The sequence below is a fragment of the Macaca nemestrina genome, chromosome 3 (assembly GCF_043159975.1).
Source record: "Macaca nemestrina isolate mMacNem1 chromosome 3, mMacNem.hap1, whole genome shotgun sequence".
Classification (NCBI taxonomy): Eukaryota; Metazoa; Chordata; class Mammalia; order Primates; family Cercopithecidae; genus Macaca; species Macaca nemestrina.
The window spans coordinates 176315117-176338315 of NC_092127.1; the positions used below are offsets into that span (position 1 = coordinate 176315117).

The 23199-nt window shown below is 37.5% G+C and overlaps 1 protein-coding gene across 6 annotated transcripts in view; it reads left to right on the forward strand.

Annotated features, from left to right (window-relative positions):
- The window catches only part of LOC105487858 (potassium voltage-gated channel interacting protein 4), a 1213665-nt gene that overhangs the window by 623760 nt on the left and 566706 nt on the right, over positions 1 to 23199 (forward strand). The window lies entirely within an intron of this gene.

Sequence of the window (23199 nt, forward strand, 5' to 3'; positions counted from 1 at the left end):
AAGGTAATGGCCATAGGCAAAATATTGGGAAGTTTCATTCTTCTAACAATAAAAAAAATCAGAATCCTTGGATTCATTTCCTTATAATATACCATATTAATTATAGTATCTACTGTATCTGCTCCCAACAGAGGGGTTAATATAAGTTTCCAATGGGCTTCTGAATATGTTATATTCTAGAGGATGGGGCAATAAAATTTGCTGCTTCTGATTCCATTTTATTTAAATAAACTTGTCAGGATTAACAATAGCTTTTAAAACGTTATAGGTCCTTGGAATCACTTGGTTTGGGATTGATTATGAATAATACTATTAAACTGCTGGATGTTGACTTTATACTAAATTTTGTACACGTAGATGCTCTTATTATCATGTATACAACTGACTAAGGACCTACTATGTGCCATACATTGTTACAAGCACTGGGGAAAAGATCATGTCTCTTCCCACGAAGTGAGTCTAATTGGGAGGAAACAGACATGTGAATAAATAATTACTGTGAAATATGAAGCATCCCATATTCTAGGATGATAGCAAAGACAAGAAACTGATAAACATTTAAAGGTTAGAAGATATTTCACGGAAAACCTGATATTTAAGCTGAATCATGATGGATGAGCAGAAATTGCTAGAAAAACAAGGTAGAAGAGAATATTCCATAAACAGGACATCTGTAAGGCAGAGAAAGTGAAATATCATAAAAAATTTCTGGTGCTAAATTGATTATTGAATGTAGCACTTAGTATAAGACCTGACACATATCAAACACTTAATAAATATCTGTTGAATGAATGAGCAGATTAGTGAATAAATGAGCCAAACAATTTTGCTTACTCAGTGCAATTTACTGGGCCCCAGCTTCTGGGCAAAGGAAGTAGGAGATGACTCCTTGTGCATAGATTGCATGTTGTCAAAATGAGATACAAAATATATACTTGCATATGAAATTCCTAGAGACAATATCAACAGGTACAGGACAATGTAGTAGAAGTATATGTGTTTGTGTATTTGCAAGGATTGAGAGAGAGGTAGAGAACAAGGGAGGAAGGAGAGAGAAAGGAAGGGAAGGAAGACACAAAATAAATTTTAAAAAGCATCTTGAGAGAAATTGCATGGAAGCATTAAAGGAAATTGCTTTAAAGTGACACGGAGTATAAGCTGCTCAACAGAAAATATGACCTATTGAGATCAGGAAGGGACAACAGTACCTGAATATTAGTTTTAGCCCAAAGAGCAAAAAAATAGTCAAAGTTGAGAATAGAAAGTCAAAACAAGAGACTCAATTAACTAAGGAAGAAGAGGACACAGTGTCTTACACTTGAACAAGGACAATTATTAGGGACTGGGAAACAGTCAATAGAAGAATAGGACACAGGAACAAATTAGGAGTTAATCCTATTTAATTTCAGTCCCGATCCAGGTTGGGCTTTAAAGGGACAGGTTTTAGCTTTCTGCACCAATGAGTTGGTATCTTTAAGGTATCATTGATTCTTGCCACAAGTGATGGGCAAAGCACAGCTAAGAGAAGAAAAGCTTTATTTCAAAAGCAACAAAACAAATAGCAAAAAGAAACAACTGAGGTCGGAGTTGGAAAATTCTGCTAAAATTCATTTGCAAGAGGTAATCATTCACTTGAGGTTAGAGTAAGCAAGTTCAATGGCAATGCTTATTATGTTTGAAGAGGAAGCTAAAGCTTCTTATTCTTTAAGGACGTCACTTTTTTTGTTGAATTCACACGGAATGCTCTATAAGGTTTCAATTAAATTCAAATAGGATTAAATACAAAATTATTTATTTTCTTATTGAAAGAATTAATACATAAAGCTTTTTTGTAAACAGGCAAAATGAATGTTGTCACTCGTTTATCCAGTTTGTTTTTGTGTGAAAGTGGATGGTGCAACATTTAATTCCTGGGATTCATATAATCAGAATTCTGTAACTATAAATGTTATTGTCTATAGTTCTTATAAGTTTGATTCCACTGTGTTCTTTAGAGTCAGTGCTTCAAAGGAATACTTCACAATGGTAGTTCTGATAGTCTAAACTTATTCAGGTTAACACATTTTTGTATCATATACATGCTGATCCATTTATGCTATAATTGACAACTTCTTTAATTGTACATTTATAAGAAATGATTCTCATTCCTTAGCGTTGTACTAATCAAATATTCCATGATGCCTCTGCTGCAATTATGATTACTTTTCAAAAAGTAGATTTGCTCTTGAACACTACTGCACATTTAAATTATCTATTAGATGATTTATTTAATGTTAATAGCAGTCCTCATATAATTAGATATACTAGCCTAAAGAGGAAGGTATGCTTTTGCTTATGAAGTCTCAATACAGTGTTTTTTAATGAGTTCTTCTACACTAATGAAGGGGAAACTTGTTAATAATGTTAGTTGCAGTGTTAAGATTCTACTTAAGCAGGCCTTGGAGCTCATCTCAATTTCTATTGACAAGCTGGCAGACCTGAAAAAATGTGAAATTGACATTCTTAGGTTGTTTTTATATCATCTTCCCTATTGAATAAGTCATTTGGCTAATAATGCTTATCACAATTATCCCAGTCTGTGACCCTCTTTGATAATCTCTCTACCTGCACGGCCTTGTATACAATATTCCCCCTTCTCGGAGTGCTCTTCCTTTTTGGCCTGGAAAACTCTCATTCTTCGAGACCTAATGTGAGTCTCACCTCCTTTGGGAAGCCTTCCTTGATAAACCTTCAGACCCACTGTCAGCAGAATTAAGCCTTTCCTAATCTGCATTCCATAGCACCATATACCTTTCTCTATACTGCTAATGATGCTGTTATGGAACTGTGTGTTTGAAAGTTTTCTTACCCCTCTAGATGGTGGAGTTCTTGAAAGAAATAACCTTATTGTGTTCTTTCTTGTATACTGATACCTACCACAAGTTCTGATGCATAGTAGGTACGCCATAAATATTAGTAGAGTAAAATCTATTGAAAAGAAAATCTCAAATAGATACTTAAAACTTGATTATTTTTATATTTTCATGCATTTATATCTTGCCTGCCAGTGTAGTCATAAGTTCAGTAAGTATGGAAACTATGTATGTTTTTCTGTATCCTCTTGGGAGTATACAAAACAGTATTTTTTAATATCGTAGATAATTAAATGCTATATATTAGTTGTCAGTATTATTTATCAGTCAGCATACTATCATAGAAGGCATAAAGTCATTATTATGTGCGTTGTTTTACACAGACTTAGAACTTATTGAAATTATTCAGATGTTAGGTTTATTTTTTGCTTTTGCAAGACTGAGGAAGCCTAGTATATATTTGTGATAACTTAAATACCAAAGAAGGCAAAGATACTTTGCTCTCAAAAGATGCAGTTTTTTCATTTCTGGACATGCACTGGGCTAGAGCCCACTACCCTAAATGGAGAGTCATGGCCCAGCAGCATTTACCACAAGGTGACTGAAGTGCCCTGGGGCCTTGAGTGAACATCTGGGGTAGCCAGATGGTACTCACCATGGGCCTGGGGCCTAGGGAAGAGACCCCTCTGCTTGTGGAAAGGACAGAGAAGAGTAGGAAGGGCTTTGTTTTGTGACTTGAGTGCCAGCTCAGCCATAGTAGAATAGAGCACCAGGTAGATTCCTGAAGTTTCTGACTCCAGGCCCTGGCTCCTGGATGTCATTTCTGGACCTGCCTGGGACCAGTGGAACTTGCCACTCTGAAGGGAAGGAAACAAGCCTAGCTGGACTTGCCACAGGCTGATTGATTATGGAGCCCTAAAGAAATGAGTGAACACAGATGGGTAGCCAGGCAGTGGTTACTGTGGGCCTTGGGCAAACTAAATAGGGCACCAGTGCTGTACTGTCCTTGGGTCTGACTCAGTAAAGTCTAACTGATGGTAGCCACAGAGGTGCTTGTGTCACTCCACCCCCAGCTCCAGGCAGCTCAGCACACAAAGAGTGACTCTGTTTGCTTCAGAGAAAGTTAAGGGAAGAGAAGAAGAGCCTCTACCTGGTAATCCAGAGAATTCTTCCAGAAATTATCTGAGACCACCAAGGCAGTACCTCCATGAATCTGCAAAAGCCACAGTATTACTGGACTTGGGATGCCCCCTAATGCAGATATGGCTGCAGTGACCAAAAACTTAGATCACAACACCAAGGTCTCTTTGAATACCTTGAAATCCTTTCCCTGAAGGACAGGTACAAACAAGCCAACTGCAGAGACTACAAGAAATACCTAACTGTTGAATGCCCAGACAGAAATGAATCAAGACCATCAAAGAAAACGTGACCTCACTAAACAAACTAAATAAGGCACCAGTTACCAATACTGGAAAGAGAGAGTTATGTGTCCTTTCAGATGACCATTTCAAGATAGCTTTCTTGAGGAAACACAACTTAATTCAAGATAACCCAGAGAAGGAATTCAGAAATCTATTAGATAAATTTAACAAAGATATTGAAATAATTAACTAGAATCAAGCAGAAATTCAAGTTGAGTTGAAAAATGCAATTGACATACTAAAGAATGCATCAGACTTTCTTAACAGCAGAATTGATCAAGCAGAGGAAAGAATTAGTGAGCTTGAACACAGGCTATTTGAAAATATTCAGTCATAGGACAAAAAAATCAAAAAGAATTTAAAAAGAACACAGCATGCCTATGTGATCTGGAAAATAGCCTCAAAAGGGCAAATCTGAGTTATTGGCCTTAAAGAGGAGATACAGAGAGAGCTACAGGTAGAAATTTGATTCAAATGGATAATAACAGAGGACTTCCCAAACTAGAAAAAGATATTATTCAAGTACAAGAAGCTTATAGAACATCAAGCAGAATTCACTCAAATAACACTACTTCAAAACATTTAATAATCAAACTCCCAATGGTCAAGGATAAAGAAAGGATTCTAAAAGCAACAAGAGAACAGAAACAAATAACATACAATAGATCTCCAATATGTATGGCATCAGACTTCTCAGTGGAAACCTTACAAGACAGGAGATATTGGCATGACATGTTTAAAGTGTTGAAGGAAATTTATCCCAGAATAGCAAATCTGGTGAAAATACCTTTCAATCATGAAGGAAAAATAAAGACCTTCCCAGAAAAACAAAAGCTGAGGAATGTTATCAACACCACACATGTCATATAAGAAAGGCTAAAGGGAGTTCTTCAATCTGAAAGAAAAGTATGTTAATGAGAAAATATCATGTGAAGTTACAAAGTCACTGGTAATAGTAAGTGCACAGAAAAAGATTAAGAACACAGAATATTATATCACTGTAATCATGTGTAAACTACTCATATATTGAGTAAAAGCACTAAAGGATAAACCTATCAAATAATATAACTGCAGCAACTTTTTAAGACACAATACCATATGATATAAGTAAAAACAACAAAAAGTTTTAAAAGAGGAGGAATTAAAATACGTAATTTGTATTAGTTTTCTCTTTGCCTGTTTGCTCATGCAATTAGTGTTAACAAGTTTAAAATAACACCTTATAAGGTATTATTTGCAAGTCTCATGGTAACCTCAATCAAAAAACTTACAACAGAAACACTAAAAATTAAAAGCAAGAAATTAAAACATACCACCAGAGAAAAACACTTTCACTAAAAAAAAGACAGAAAGGAAGGGAAAAAGGAAGAGAAAACCAAAAAAAAACACAAACAAACAAACAAAAAAACCAGAAAACACATAACAAATGGCAGGGGTAAGTCTCTACTTATCAATGATAACATTGAATGTAAATTGATTAAATTATCTAATCAAAAGACAGAGTAGCCAACTGGATTAAAACAAAACAAAACAAGACCCAGTGATCTGTTGTCTACAAGAAACACACTTCACCTGTAAAGATACACACAGACAGAAAAAAAGGAACATAAAAAGATGTTTCATGCAAATGGAAACCAAAAAAGAGCAGAATTAGCTATACTTAGACAAAATAGATTTCAAGACAAAAACTATAAAAAGAACAAAGAAGGTCATTATATAATGATAAAGAGATCAATTCAGGAAGGGAACATAACAAATACGTGTGTGTATATATATACAACTCTAGAGCACCCAGATATATAAAGCAACTGTTATTAGAGCTAAAATGGCAGATATGCCCCAATACAATAATGTAATAGCTGGAGACTTCAACACTCAATTTAACATTGGACTGAACATCTAGACAGAAAATCAACAAAGAAACATCAAACTTAATCTGCCATAGACTAAATGAACCTTGGATATTTACAGAACATTATCTCCACCAGCTGCAGAATACACATTCTTCTTCTAAGCACATAGATTATCAAGGATAGACCATATGTTAGGCCACAAAGTACATCTGTAAAAATTCAAAACAATTGAAATTATATCAAGTATCTTCTTTTACCACAATAGAATAAAACTAAAAATCAGTAACAAGAGGTATTTTGGAAACTATACAAACACATAGAAATTAAGCAACAGCCTTCTGAATGACCGGTGTGTCAATAAAGAAATTAAGAAGGAAATTTAAAAATTTTCTTGAAACAAATGATAGTGAAAACACAACATGTAAAAACCTATGAAATATAGCAAAATCAGTCTTAAGAGGAAAATTTATGGCTATAAGTGCCCACATCAAGAAAGTAGAAAAATTTCAAATAAACAATCTAACAACACATCTTAAAGAGCTAGAAAAGCAAGAGCAAACCAAACCCAAAGTTAGTACAAGAAAAGAAGTAATAAAGATCAAAGCAGAAATAAAATAAATGGAAACAAAGAAAACAATACAAAATATCAATGAAACATAAAGTTTGTATCTTGAAAACATAAATAAAATTGTCAGAACTTTAGCTGGACTAGTGAAGCAAAAAAGAGAGAAATTCGAATAAATAAAATCAGAGATGAAAAATAAGTCATTATAACTGGTGCTTCAGAAATTCAAAGGATCACTAGAGGCTACTATGAGCAACTATATACCAATAAATTGGAAAACCTAAAATAAGCGGGTAAGTTCATAGACACATACATCCTACTAGATTGAACCACAAAGAAATTCAAAACCTGAACAGGCCAATCACAAGTACCAAGATCAAAGAGGTAATAAAAAGTCTTTGAGAAAAAAACCCAGTGCCCACTGACTTCACTACTGAATTCTATCAAACATTTAAAGAAGAATTAACAACAGGCCTACTCAAACTATTCTGAAAAATTAGGAGGAGGTAATACTTCCAAACTCATTATGTGAGTTGCAGGATACAAAATCAATATAAAAATCCATAGTATTTCTATATGTCAACAGTGAGCAATCTGAAAAAGAAATCCAGAAAATAATCCCATTAACAATAGTTGCAAATAAAATAAAATACCTAGGAATTAACCAAGGAAGTGAAAGATCTCTACAATGAAAACCATAAAACACTGATGCAAGAAATTGAAGAGAATATTAAAAAACTGAAATATATTCCATGTTCATGGATTGGAAAAAATCAATATTATTAAAATGTCCATACTACTTAAAGTGATCCATGGATTTGATGCACTTCCTATCAAAATAACTAATGGAAATCTTCACAGACATAGAAAAAACTATCCTAAAATTTATGTGGAACTAGAAAAGACCCAGAATAGCCAAAGCAATTGTGAGGAAAAAATAATAATAATAAAACTGGAGGAATCACATTACCTGACTGTAAATTATACTTCAGAGCTATAGTAATAAAAACAGTAAAGTACTGGCATAAAAACAGACAGATAGAGCAATGGAACAGAAAAGAGAACCCAGAAACAAACTTATACATCAACACTGAATTCATTTTTTGACAAAGGGTCCAAGAACATACATTGATGAAAGGAGAGCCTCTTCCATAAATGGTGCTGAGAAAGCTGGACCTCCATATGCAGAAAAATGGAACTAGACCTCTATCTCACACCATATACAGCAATCAAATAAAAATGGATTAAATGCTTAAATCTCAGACTTCAAACTATGAAACTACTAAGATAAAATATTGAGAAAAATTTCCAGGACATTAGAACAGGCAAAGATTTCTTGTGGAATATCCCACAAACACAGACAATGAAAGCAAAAATGGACAAATGGGGTCATATCAAATTAAAATGTTTCTGCACAGCAAAGAAAACAATCAACCAGGTGAAAAGACATCCTACAGAATGGGGAAAAGTACTTGCAAACTCTGCATCAGACAAAAGATTAATAATCAGAATATATAAGGAGCTCAAACAACTCCGTAGGAAAAAAATTTGATAATTCACCTTAAAAGTGGGCAAAAGATTTGAGTAGACATTCTCAAAAGAAGAGGTATAATTACCAAACAGATACATGAAAAGGTGCTCAGCGTCACTGGTCATCAGAGAAATGCAAATCAAAACTACAATGAGATATCGTCTCACCCCAGTTAAAATGGTTTTTATCTAAAAGACATTCAATAACAAATGCTGGCAAGGATATGGAGAAAAGGGAACGCTATTGGTGGGAATGTAAATTAGTACAACCCCTATGGAGAACAGTTTGATGATTCCTAAAAAAAAAAAAAAAAAAAAAACTACACTAAAACTAGAGCTACCATATGATCCACTGCTAGGAAAGGAAGTTATAATAGTATATCAAAGAGATATCTACACTCCCATCTTTTTCGCAGCACTATTCACAATATCCAAGATACGGAAGCTACCTATGTGTCCATCAAAAGACAAATGGATAAAGGAAATGTGGTACATTAACACAATGGAGTACTATTCTGCCATAAAAATGAATGAGATCCTCTCATTTGCAACAACATGGATGACACTGGAGGTCATTACGTTACGTGAAATAAGCCAGGCACAGAAAGACAAACTTCGAATGTTCACACATAATTGTGGGAGTTAAAAATTAAAACAATTTAACTCATGAAGATACAGAGTAGAATAATGCTTACAAGAGTCCAAGAAGGGTACTGGGGCTGGGGAGAATAGGGATGGTTAATAGATACCATAATATCATTCTATAGAGTGAATAAGGTCTAGTATTTGATAGCACAACAGGGTGGCTACAGTCAACACTAATTTGTACATTTTGAAATGACTAAGAGCGTAATTGAATTGTACGTAACACAAAGAAAGGATAAAAGCTTGAGGTTAGAGATATCTCATTTACCCTAATGTGATTATTTCACACCACATGCCTGCATACATATCTCATATATTCCATATATATAATGTTCTTACAAAAGAGATGCCATTTCTCAATGTGGTCACAATTGACCACATACTTCAACATTTGGTGAAAATTTGGCAACACTTCATCAATTCATCACCAGAAGTCATTAGGGATTCTTTTTAGATTTCAGTTACACCATCAAATCCCTTTAATTTAATTCTGCACAATTATGCACATATTAATTGAACATTTACTAAATGTTATGTGTTGGGCAAGCTGCTGTTAGATATAATGGAAATATTTTGAGGACAAGGACAAGCGGACAAGAATTCTGTTTCTGGTTATTTCTCTTATCTTTTAAGTGATTGAGAATGTATTACTTCTTTGACACCAGATTTTTAATCTTGTGACAGGGATATGAATCTCAATCACATAGAAGGTTATTTAACAAAAACAGGAGTGGTATAGTGTTTGGTATCTTGTTGCTTCTCAACAAACATTAAACTTCTGATTCACTTAAATGAAGTGCCCCTTTTCACCATGTCACCATTTATACAGCAGAAGAAGGAAGCACGAAGGACTCCTTTAGAAGGCAGGTGCCAGCTACAAACAATGGGACTCTAGGTTATTTTCCAGATGTCCTTATTTTAACAGCATTATTATGTGTTGTATTTTTAGAGGAGAATGTGTGCCAGGGCAGTATTATAATTCAGTTTCAATTACAGTAACTGTTATGCATTGTAGGCTAGCCAAAAGTTGGCAGGTAGCCTGTGCACAAGCCCTGGACTTAATAGGAGTAATGGCTTTGCAAGCCCACTTCAGCTCCTCATTACTGTCTCCTTCTGATTTAGTGGCGGCCTTCTCCTCTGAGGTTGGGTGTTGATACCATCTCCTCAGCTGGCTCAGGTTTCTGGGAAGATGTTCATTCTGCTTAGAACTGCCAGAAATCTATTTCTTATATTTTCTGTTAAGTACAGTGGAACAAAACATAGTTCCTCATTTCCATCCTTCCTTCCTTTCCCTTCCCTTCCCTTCCCTTTCCTTCCTTCCTTCCTTTCTCCTTTCTTCCTTCCCTCCCTCTTTTTCTCTTTCCCTCCTTTTCTTCTTCCCTCCTTCCTTTCCTTTCCCCTTCCTTCCTTCCTCTTCCTTCCTTCCTCTTCCTTCCTTCCCTCCTTCCTTTCTTCCCTCTGTCCCTTCCTCCCTCCATCCATCCTTTCTTCCTTCCTTCCTTTCCCCTTTCTTCCTTCCCTTCCTTCCCTTCTTTTCCTCCTTCCCTCCTTTTCTCTCTGCCTCCTTCCTTCCTCCCCATCCCTTCCATTCTTCCCTTTGTCTCTCCCTCCCTCCCTCCTTCCTTCCTTCCCTCCCTCCCTCTGTCCCTCCCTCCCTCCTTCCTTTCTTCCTTCCTTTCTCCTTTCTTCTTTCCCTTCTTCTTTTTTCCCTTCCCTCCTTTTCTTCCTCCCTCCTTCCTTTCCTTCCTTCCTTCCCTCCTTCCTTTCTTCCCTCTGTCCCTTCCTCCCTCCCTCTATCCTTTCTTCCTTCCTTTCTCGTTTCTTCCTTCCCTTCCTTCCCTTCTTTTCCTCCTTCCCTCCTTTTCTCCCTCCCTCCCTTCCTTCCTTCCCTCTGTCCTTCCTTCCTTCTTTCCTTCTTTTCTTCCTTTCCTTCCTCTTTTTTCCTTATCTCCTTTTCTCCCTTCCTTCTCCCTTCCCTTCCCTTCTTTTCCTTTGCTTTCCCTTCCCTCCCTTCCTTTTCTTTCTCCCCTCCCTCGCCACTTCTCCCACTCCCTCCCTCCTGCCTTCCTTCTTCCTTCTCTCTCTTCACATTCTTTCTTCCCTTCCTCCTCCCTTCTTTCTTCCTTCATTTTCTTCTTCCTCTTACTCCTGTTCTTTTTATTCTTCTCCCTTCTTCTCCCTCTTCCTCCTCCTCCTACCCCTCCATCTTCCATGTTGTATTGCTACTCGCTTAATGAATCCTTTTGCCAAAAGCCCTGTTCATCTTGTCTACAGTTTAATATTTTATTCCATTTTTCTTACTAGTTCTATCTTGTAGCACACTTAGAAGTCTTCTCTATTACCTGTATTTACATCCTCCCAATGTTTGTAGATTCTTACACTCCCTGGTTGTCACTTAGCCATGTAATAGGCATTTATCTCCTTTAATCTAGCCTCATAAATCAAACTTTTCTTTTCCCTACTCATCTTTTTATCATTCTCTAAATGGTTTTTAATTTGTCTGTGTCTTTCTGGAATGAAAGTGCCTCAAACTAAATGTAGGATTCAAGGCTGAAACCTTGCTGACTGCATGTTGCCATTCTTTCATTCTGAACAAACATTTCATAATAAATAACTATAGTATGCCTCTTTATCTTGCCAGTTCATTACTTTGCAAATATAAGCAGAATAAGTTCTTACTGAAGTCTTTTGAAGTAGATGAAAAAATGCATTTTTTCGGCCGGGCGCGGTGGCTCAAGCCTGTAATCCCAGCACTTTGGGAGGCCGAGACGGGCGGATCACGAGGTCAGGAGATCGAGACCATCCTGGCTAACATGGTGAAACCCCGTCTCTACTAAAAAATACAAAAAAAAAAAACCTAGCCGGGCGAGGTGGCGGGCGCCTGTAGTCCCAGCTACTCGGGAGGCTGAGGCAGGAGAATGGCGTGAACCTGGGAGGCGGAGCTTGCAGTGAGCTGAGATCTGGCCACTGCACTCCAGCCTGGGCGACAGAGCGAGACTCCGTCTCAAAAAGAAAAAAAAAAAAAATGCATTTTTTCCAGAACTCAGGAGTCCAAAGTTTAAACTCAGATTTACCACAATTCATGAACTTCCAGCTTAAATTCTGTATGACTAACTTGCCTCTTTTTTTTTTTTTTTTTTTTTTTTTTTTTGAGACAAAGTCTCGCTCTGTTGCCCAGGCTAGAGTACAATGGCACCATCTCAGTTCGTTGCAATCTCTCGAGTTCAAGCAATTTTCCTGCCTCAGCCTCCAGAGTATCTGGGATTACAGGCATACACCACCATGCCCAGCTAATTTTTGTCTCTTTATTACAGACATGGCTTTACCACATTGGCCAGGCTGGTCTCAAATTCCTGGCCTCAAGTGATTCACCCTCCTTGGCCTCCCAAAGTGCTGAGATTACAGGCATGAGCCACTGCTTCCGGCCTAGGAATCAATACTGTCATATCTCATGTACAGGACCTAGACTGGGGCCAGGCAAGCAAAGCTCACAAGACACTTGCACAATCCTGAGAATGAGCACCACCTTACATTTTGCATCTAAGATGCCTCACTAAAACAATATAGTAGGTATAAAAATGCTTTAAAAAATGCAAACACGTAGACAAATGTAAGATCTCACCATCGTTCTTCACCAGTTCTACCCAACACAATTTATTAGCAATAGAATGATTATACACTTGGAGCTCACCTATGCCAAACCCTTCTCCATAGTTTCCTTGACTCACTCTTTCAAGTTTCCGGGTGCCCAAGTATGCTAGCCTCTACTTAGCCAGGCACCTTCAGGCCAGAACACCTAAATTGGTAAACCATTCAATCACAGAGATTGTTTCCTCATCGTGCCATCAAAATGTAATTATTTAAATGCCTGTTCCCTCCCAACTCTGCTTATCTGCTTCCTTGAAGATAACTTGCTTATCAGATGAAATTGTGTTTGCTGTTGTGTCTGTAATGAAGTACTGATTTAATGCGTAATCCATTTCAGATCACAAATTTACGATTTCAATAAGGTTAACTGTAGAAATGATGCTTTTCTCTCCAAGCGCTCTAATACATGGTTTAGAAAACTTTTCTGATAATGAACTACAGTAAGAAGTACATTTTTTTATCATAACCAGGAACATACAGAAAAACACAAATATAACTGAAAAGGATTTCACAAAATAATGCCTTTTCTACTTGCAAAACACTCACCGATTCTATCCTGTTCTTTTTTATTCCATACTGCTAATCATGAACTCATCAAGTCGATTTTGCTATCCATTAGTGGAACACAACCAGTTTTGAAAAACAAAAACAAACCCTAAAGGATTCTGTTTTAGTGGAACTTAGCTGATTGTTGTGGAAAAGTTTTTGACTGATGTATGTGTGGATCTGTGTGTGTGTCTTATGTGCATCTGTGTAGGGTGGTCAGGAGAATATATTGGATGGACTTGACTATAGGTAGAAAGAAGTTCACCTTCACAAGGGGAGGACTATCCAGTGTGCATACATATTTCACAGGCTACTAGGTGATTCAAATTTCTGAGGAATTCAGCAAGATGTCATGGGCCTAGACATATATAAAAGTGGAACATCCAGGAGAAGGCAGCCTCCAGAGATGCAGAGTGGCGGTGGCATTAGAAGAGTTTCTAAGAAAAGTATGCGGGTAATTGTGAGGCAGGTACTAGGAGTAAACTATGGATTTAGACATTAGGGGAAAACTAGTTATAAGAACTGCAGCATAAGTTCACAAAAGGCTGCAGGCAAGGTTCACTTCATGTATAGCATGTGTCTGTTGATTTGTTATTCCTTAAGTCTATTCTGACTGCAGATATGATTTGTCCAAGTCCCTGTCAATTGCAACCAAATGATCAAAGCTGTAAGCAAAGCCAGCATGATCAAGCAGTGCCTGGTAGACCCTGGGAAGCAGACAGGTCTTGGATCCCTTTAGATTTATATTTTCCATTTTCCTCTGCCTGTGAATAGAACGGGCCCTAAGTACCTGGCTAGAATTTGTACCTCCTTGAATGTATTTTAGCATATTTTTCTCCAACTTATTTCATAAGTTCTCTCTTTAAATTGCCCTGATAGATCATTAGCTTAGAGTTGTTCCTCGTTCTTCACAGGTGTGTACAACCATTATCAATTCAGTAAAATTCTAGCATTTAAAATTTTTAACAGGAGGGATAATGTTGAGTTTTTTTTTCACAGCTTGTTTATAGCCTAAATATAATTCCCTTTCAGTTTCTCATTGAAAGACTCTTCATGTTTCTAATGCCCAAGAAAAATATAAACCCACGAGGGTGTTTACTAACCTTGTAAAATTGCAGGATTACACTCATGAAGAGAAAAATAAGCTTTTCTTCATGCTCATCCTCTTTAACAAATGAATCCTAAGTTCATGTATAAACTTGCAGTTAATAAGACACATACCAAAAAGCACTCCAAAAACCCCAGGATTTTAGGAAGAAAAAAACACAAGTAGTGTGTCATTTTCACTTCCACTATTTGCTGGTACAGTAGTGGCACAGTACTTATATACACAATGCATAACTCTCAAAAAGTATAAAAGCAAATAACTGATAAAATATATAGAAAAATGACCTTTTCAAAATCCCATTTCAAACATTCAAAGTCAGTGGCTTAAGTGAATAGTGAATCTATGATACCTTTTCCAAATAGAGTAGAACTGTAGAAGTTCTTTCTACCTTGAGTAGCAAGAAATTAATTATTAGGATTGCTTTGACTCACAATGATGCTGTGAACTTCCAATTATTCCAGATAATGTAAGCAAGGATTGTACATAATTGAAATTTGATGATAACACAAAAGGCTTATTCTAACCATTAATTTCAATCTTTTTCCCTAGCAAACCTTTACATGAGCTAATGAGAATAGCTGAGTTGCTTGTGTGTCATTTTACCCGCCTTTTTTTAAATGTCTCCGTCTTTGGCAAAGCTGTTTACAAGAAGTAAAGCAATGATCATCAATATGTGATTTGAAGAGGTTTGGAAAGTTTGAGCCTGAGGGCAACCAGGTGTCAGCTAGAGCAGGCAGGGAAGGATGATTTATAAATCGGATTTAAAGACAGTTCCTGTATTAGTCTGTTTTCACGCTGCTGGTAAAGACATATCCCAGACTGGGCAATTTACAAAATAAAGAGGTTTATTGGACTTACAGCTCCACATGGCTGGGGAGGCCTCACAATCATGGTGGAAGGTAAAAGACACGTCTCACATGGCAGCAGATGAGAAGAGAGCTTGTGCAGGAAGACTCCCGTTTTTAAAACCATCAAATCTCCTGGGACTTACTCACTATCATGAGAAAAGCATGGGAAGAACCTTCTCCCATGATTCAATTACCTCCTACCGGGTTCCTCCCACAACATGTGGGAATTGAAGATGAGATTTGGGTGAGGGCACAGCCAAACCATATCAGTTCTCAAAAGAGGATCTCCAAAATGTTTCTGCAAGGACAGCACCATTGTAAGCATAATATAGCTTCTCAATGATTTCTCGGTAAATATGCACACTTTCTATTCTTTATAGTCACACATTGTCACCTTATATGTATAATAGGAGTTAGTGTTTGCTTGTTTACCAGGTTGTCAACATTGTTAACAAACAACTCCTCGAAAAATCCTTGGTTTATTTAAATAGATATTTGCTCATTTGATTTCCTCCATAAATTGTTACCTTTTATTCTCAAAATAGAGACCGATGTAGAAATGATTAAAGATGTTTTTTGTACACAAAATAGTAAGCATATTTTAACAATTTCATATTAGTTAATAAAAATGATTTGTATGTTCATTAATCAAAATGTGCTGATTGACTTTATGTTAAAATCATTAAGGATTTAAAATATGAAAAGGGGATAGTTGGCATGTAAGTTGAGAGTCTGATCAAATCCAGGATACTATAAAAACTATTTGAAATACCTGATACTCCATACCAGATGCCAAGTTTTCCCTTTGCTAATGACAGGCATTTATATCCCACAGGAACACTAAACCATCTTGTAAGTATCTCTTGAATGGCTACCTAAGAAATGTGAAGGCCAGAGCAGCTCATAAGAACAAACTGATGTTATCTTTGAGAATACCATGCCGGGCATTTAAGGGTACCTAAAGAAACGGAATATATATTACAAAACCCTAAGCCAGTTATTCCCAGCACAGAAGTTGACTTCTGTAAACTTGGTTTAATAATGGGGCAGGCTGTATCAATCAGTAGGGTGGTAGCAAGTCAATAATTATTTCGAGACAATGAATTTCAATGTTCAATACAGTAAACAGTTAATATAGAAAAAAAAAAAACAGGAGGAAGGAGCATCATTTAGCACACTGATGATTCGCTGGATTGTCCTGGAATGTTCTGCATTGTCTTAAAATAACTCTGGATTTTCCACTTCAACTAGCTAGCTGTTTTGTGGTTAAGCTTCTGTACTTGCTATCAAACTGACTCTCAACATAGGTTTCACACATTAGTGCCAACCAGCTTCAAGTTCCCAGGTTGCCAGTGGTCTCACTTTTCATGCACAAAGGTGACAAATGAAAATCTGTTATACCGTGGTGTTAATGATGAAAGTTTTCTACCATTTGAGTTATTTTCAGGACACCTGGACTGCTTAATGTGAAAAATTAAATCTTTAATGGTTGAATTCTAGGCATGGTGACTTTTGTTGGAGGGTTATGCTTTTTACTTAGATCTTCCTTTACCCTCCAGATAGCATTCCATTCATTTTTTTCTTTTTTTTCCTTTCCATTCCTCCTTCATTTACTGCAACATTTACTGATCAACTAATATATTTCAGACACATGGATAAGTAGTGAGGAGAGAAACATAGATCAGATATGGCCCCTCCTCCCCAGGATTCATAGTTTTGTACAGGACATAGTGTGTCAACCTGCTCATAAATCTTGAAAGGATCATAGTTGAACATAGGTACAAAACAGAAAGAAGAAGGGGTTAATCTTGTCTTTGGAAGATGGACTCATGAAAGACTCCACCCAAGTGGAAGGATTTAAGCTTATTCTTAAATAATGGATAAGAACTTCTCAGAAGGAAAGGAAGTAGTTGGAGGAATCACCCTGGTATGTGGGTTATAGCAGTAGTTTCTCATGACCTGAACACAGAGTGTGAGCACAGGCTGTCAGGAGATGAGGATGGAGAGTTCCTTGGGAAGTTGGTAGGGCTTTTGAATGCCTTGCCATGACTTTCGGATTTCATTCTGCAAAATGAAACGTATCAGCAAAATACCACTGAAGATCAAAGCTGGGGAATTACATGTTCCTTTCACTTTGATGACAAAGTATACAGTGGGTAGATCAGAAGGGAAGAGAGGCTTAACAGAATTATGACAAGTCATATGTTGAGTGGATGCCATAACTCAGACATGGCCCTAGATTCTGGGTATACCTTGGGAACAAAATAGCCATAACACCCACCTTGTACTAATTATGACAATAGCAATAGTATTTATTTAATGTTGATTTGGTACTATCTGGGAGCTTGACGTATTTTAAGGACAGTTGACATTTAAATAATGCAGAGGTATGGACACTGGCACCCCACAGTTGAAAATCTGTGTATAACTTTTAACTGTCCAAAAATTGAGGTATTAATAGCCTACTGTTGACGAGAGGCCTGACTGATTACAGTTGATTAACACATATATTGTATATGTATTATATGCTGAATTCTTACAATAAAGCAAGCTAGTAAAAAGAAAACATTAAGAAAATCATAAAGAAGAGAGACTATACTTACCATTTATTAAGTGGAAGTAGATTGTCATAAAAGCTTTCATCTTCATCATCTTCACATTGAGTAGGCTGAGGAGGAGGAAGAGAAGTTGGTCTTGCTGTCTCAGGGGTGGCAGAGACAGAAAGAATTCTGTGTAAGTTGGTCTGTGGGGCTCTAACCTATGTCATTCAAGGGTCAACTGTATTTCAACTTAACAACTCTAAGATATTACTACTATCTGTGTTGTATAGGTAATGTAACTGAGGCTGAGAGATGGTATTTACGCAAAGCTGTGTGTGTAGTCAGTGATGTATCCAGTTAGGATTTGTGTCCAGGCAGTATTTCACTGTGATCTACCTTGAGGAAGTGAATAGATCATAAGATCAGCTATAACTATAGTGGAAACATAGCCAGACCAGAGCAGCTATTGCAGCAGGAAGCAGGAAAAATAAAAATAAAACTATAAATACAAGAAGAATCTGTTCTAAAAGAAATGGAACCTCAAGCTATAGTGTTAAGGTCCCAAATATGGTACTCTTCATCGTTTTCTAGACAGTTCTGTCTGCCTTATACACATCAGTGGATGAAGCCAGCTATTCAACATATAGTCTAACCATAGTAGGTAGCCAGAGTTTAGAATTGGCATTTTCTGGCCATTCTCCTTTCCTTGTTACCATGACTTGTTAATAGACAGCCTACACTCTAGGACTTTACATCTTACTATTGGCTTCTGTGCATTCAGTGGCCAAATGTCCAGTAGTTCTATGCTGAGCCTCCCCCCAGATATAGTTTGAAAAATGCGTGAGATTAAAAAAAATATCCTTCAGCCTCCCACAACCATGGAACACCTAGCATGCCACTCAGCAGTTAGAGCAGAAACCTGTTGTGGTAGGCAGAATTCTAAAATAGTCCTCAAGATTGCACACTTAAAATGACCCTGATGTACACACCCTATATAATCCCTTTACTTTGAGTGTGAGTTGGATTTGTGACTATGATGGGATATCACTACCACAATTTTGGTACCCTATATGGGTGAAAAGATTTTGTAGCCATAACTAAGGTTCTAATCCGTTGACTTTGAGTTAATCCAAAGGGACACAATCCCAAGTGAGCCTGACCTTATCAGCCAAGCCCTGAAAAGAGGTCAGAGAAATTTGAAGCATGGAAGAAAGACATTTCGTGCTAGCATTGAAAGAGCATCCTACCACATTTCAGACAGAACATGGCACCAAGAGCAATGTCTAGGAGATGAGAATGGTCCCTGTCCAACAGCTAGCAAGAAAACAGGGTAACTCAGTCATAAAACTACAAGGAAATGAATCCTTTCAATAAACTGTGATCTTAGAAGAGGACACAGAGGTTCAGGTATGATCACAGCCCAAGCCTACACCTTGATTTAAGCCTGAACAGAACACTCTGCTAACCCATACCCAGACTCCTTATCCACAGAAACTGTGAAATAATAAATCTGTGTTGTTCTAAGTCATTCAGTTTGTGATTATGTGCTATGTAGCAGTAGAAACTAGGAAACAATATCAGAGTTCAGACAGGTGCCACCCTGAGTTATCAAACCAGCAGGTCATGATTGACTGGCTTGTTTTGATGACCCTTCAAAAGAGTTTTAGTCTGCTCATGGCTCTGTGCGTAATAAATTTAACATAGCGTGCCCTCAGTTATCCATAAAAACTAATCTTTAATTCTTTGAGGCCACTGTGTATTATTTAATAGGTTACATTTACATTGCATTGAGGATAATTTTTCTTTTCAGTGTGGTCCTACTAATGGCATGTCCTGTGTGTTTTACAAATATATACTTAATTAATATTCATAATTCGATTCTAGTATAACTTGGTTACCATAGGTATTTTATATGAAATATTTCTGTTTAAAATCAAAGTTATTAACAAGTGATTCAGTTAGAATTGTTAGTAATTGAACTACAGCATATAAGCATGAATAATTGTCAAGGAGATTGTTGTACATTGCTTTTTACATTTTATGTTTCTTTGGTACAATAAAATAATAGAATAAAAAATTATTTATACTCTATTACAGTGAGGAAGTACAACATGTCAGCTGTAATGAGGAATAATTTGTTGGAGGAGACAATATTTGGAATGATATTTGGCTAAATATATATTCACAACTAAGATTTTTATTAAGCAGAGCTAAAAATCTGTTGAAATTACCCCTGGGTTTAATGATCACATAAATAATCCTGTTTCAATTATTTGCATCTTACATGGTTTCATAATAAATGAATTATGCATCAGACAACTTTGTGTCTTTTGTTACTTTTATAGTATTGATTTAGATAAAGATTAGCCCCAGGGAGTAATGGGAAAGGGCTCCATGTGGCTGCTGTTTTGCTTTTTATTAGATCTCAAACTGAAATATCTACTTTATCTAAATCAGCTTCACACTTCCGAACATTTGTATCCATCAATTCTATTTACTTCACTTAGCCTGGCTATTAAGATGGCTGCACATCAGTTCTGCCCTTCACTTAAGTGATTACATTTGGAGCTGAAAGAGGGATTCTCCAGGGACAGATCAAAGATGGGAGCTAGGTTATAAAGCAATGCAGAAAACTGTGGGATGCTTCACAGCCCTCTATCTGTACTAAAGTTTGTATCTAAAGCTCACTGATGAGAGAAAGTTGTCATGAATGCAGGAAATGAATCACCTGAATAAAAACAAAAAAACATTTAAATATGGAGTAGAAACTTGTGTCTATTCCCAATCTGTTTAAAATGCCTTACTTTTATTCGAAGAAAAAACTTTATGGAGAAGTCTGAGAAACCGAAGGAACCCCCTCTATTCTTATCCCTGTCAAGTTTGTAAAATGTGTGACTCTCAGCTAGTTTTGATGAGCTGGGAGAATGTGTTCCTTACATGGGTGAGGGTGTTTGAGCAGATTAATGCAGTGTTTCTCACAGTGTGGTCCAGAGAAATCCTGCATTAGAATCATTAGAACTTTTGACAAAAATGGAGATCCAGGGTTTCTACCTAAGACCTATGAAATTAGAATCTCTGGGAAAGGTCTGAGGATTCCTTTTAGGGAGATTTGTAGTTAATGCTGATGCACATAACACTTTGAGCACCACGAGTCAATATGTATGTATAACAGCTTAGTTCTCTGTTCTCTTTCGCCAGTGCTGGCCACTCTTGCTACCAATTCCTTTCCTCCCATTTGTCTTCAGCCCTTTAAGAATGCGGTAATGTACAGCTCAAATGAGTTCTTTGAGTCACTGTCTATTGTTCCTCCATTTAACTACCTTTACTCACTGAGCAGTTTGTGTTTGCTATCCATTCTTAGGACAAGGATGGGTGGTAAAGTCTGGGTGTGGTGTTGATCCTTCATTGAGGATATTGTCTACTCATGGAACTAGACCAAACAAGACTAGACTAGTCTAGAACTAGCTAGCGTGTGATTCATGGATCATGGGGCTGATGAGACTTATGAAGCAAATATGCCCTTGAAGGTGGATTTCCTCAAGGAAATGATGATAGGACCCTTTGAAACCCCACTTGAATTTGATTAGAGTCTGTAGCCTGATATCATGCCAACACCTCACTGCATCTGTTCATCTTGTGGAATGTTTCAGAATGGAAAGTGACAAAGATGTCCTTAAATATCAATGTTCAAGATAGTTATTTTCAGGCTGTTTACATTTTTTGTTTCCAGCAAGGATACCTAGATTTCCTTTTTTTTTTTTTTTTGAGATGGAGTCTCACTCTGACGCCAGGCTGGAGTGCAGTGGTATGATCTCGGCTCACTGCAAGCTCTGCCTCCCGGGTTCAAACGATTCTCCTGCCTCAGCCTCCCAAGTAGCTGGGACTACAGGCACCCGCCACCACACCCAGTTAATTTTTGTATTTTTAGTAGAGATGGGTTGGCCAGGATGGTCTTGATCTCTTGACCTTGTGATCTGCCCGCCTCAGCCTCCCAAAGTGCTGGGGTGACAGGGGATTTCCACCGTTTTCAAGAACAATTTAAAAGCCAAGCCATTATAAGTTTATAATTTCTTCCTATATTACTCGTGGTGAAGATGGTGGTCAACCTCATGGGTGGGTATAAGCAATGTGTTTTCTTTAGAATTCCACCTTAATTGCAGATGCCCTAGTCCTTCTTATCCATACAATGGCTAGGAATAATAATAGTAATTGGCTCATTGAGTTTGTTATATGGACATATTAAGATAATTCAATTAGAACAGTACTTGATTTGTAGCAAGAGCTCAATAAATAATAATAGCTATTATTTATTGAGCATTTATACGGTGACAGTCTCTGTTCTAATTGCTTTATATGACACATCTCAGCAGTTTGCCCAAAGTCACAAGGCTCTAAAGAAACAAAGCGAGGATTTAAACCCAAGCATACTCTTAACTTCTGCATTGTACTCCCTCTGCCATAAATGCAGTTCATTGTCTTTTCACATTATTATTGAAATACATTTCTCAGGCCAGGCACAGTGGCTCACTCCTGTAATCCCAGCACTTTGGGAGGCCGAGGTGGGCAGATCACCAGGTTAGGCGATCCAGACCATCCTGGCTAACATGGTGAAGCCCCGTCTCTATTAAAATACAAAAAAATTAGCCAATGTGGTGCACGTGCCTGTGGTCCCAGCTACTCGGGAGTCCGAGCAGGAAAATGGCGTGAACCTCAGAGGCAGAGCTTGCAGCTGAAATGTGCCACTGCACTCCAGCCTGGGCAACAGAGCGAGACTCCGTCTCAAAAAAAAAAAAAAAAAAAAAAAAAGAAAGGCATTTCTCATGTAATGCCTTTGCCTTCTCCTCGTTTTCTTTCAGTTCATTTTGAGGGGCCAAATTTGCTTTCTATTCACTCAGTCATAAGATTCAGCCAGGCTTCTCTTGGATCAAGTAACTGCCAAAGGAAGAGAGTAAGTTAGAGGCAGGTGGCTGACGCTGATTTTGCGCACCAGAATGGGAGACGGTCTGAAAAATGAGGGGCAGAAACTTCCCAGGAACACCTGGGCAAGTGATTTGAGACAGGCTTTGACTGTTCTTTCTGGCTCTGGGTAAATTCTCTGGCAAGGCTGGGTGTGGTGGCTCATACCAGTAGTCCCAGCACTTTGGGAGGCAGAAGTGGACAGATCACATGAGGTCAGGAGTTCAAGACCAGCATAGCCCTAGAGATAGTGAAACCCCATCTCTACCAAAATTACAAAAATTAGCTGGTTGTGGTGATGTGCGCCTGTACTCCCAGCTACTCGGGAGGCTGAGACAGGAGAATTGCTTGAACCTGGGAGGCCGCGGAAGTTGCAGTGAGCTGAGATCGGGCCACTGCATTCCATCCTAGGTGAAAAAGCAAGGCCTTGTCTAAAAAAAAGAAAAGAAAAAGAAAGAAATCTCTGGCAACACTAGTTTTCTTCTCCATTGGTCATGTAATATGTAATATACATAGCCTTTGCTATGAAAAAAAAAAATACCACCTAATATCTACATTGTACGAACCCAACGTGGTCTCTATAAAGCTGACCTTGGTTCTATTCCCCTACCTTCCACTACCATTAAAGCCTGTCAGCTTTCCCTGATCTCATGGTACTTTCCATACTTTCCTAAAGGCTTTTAC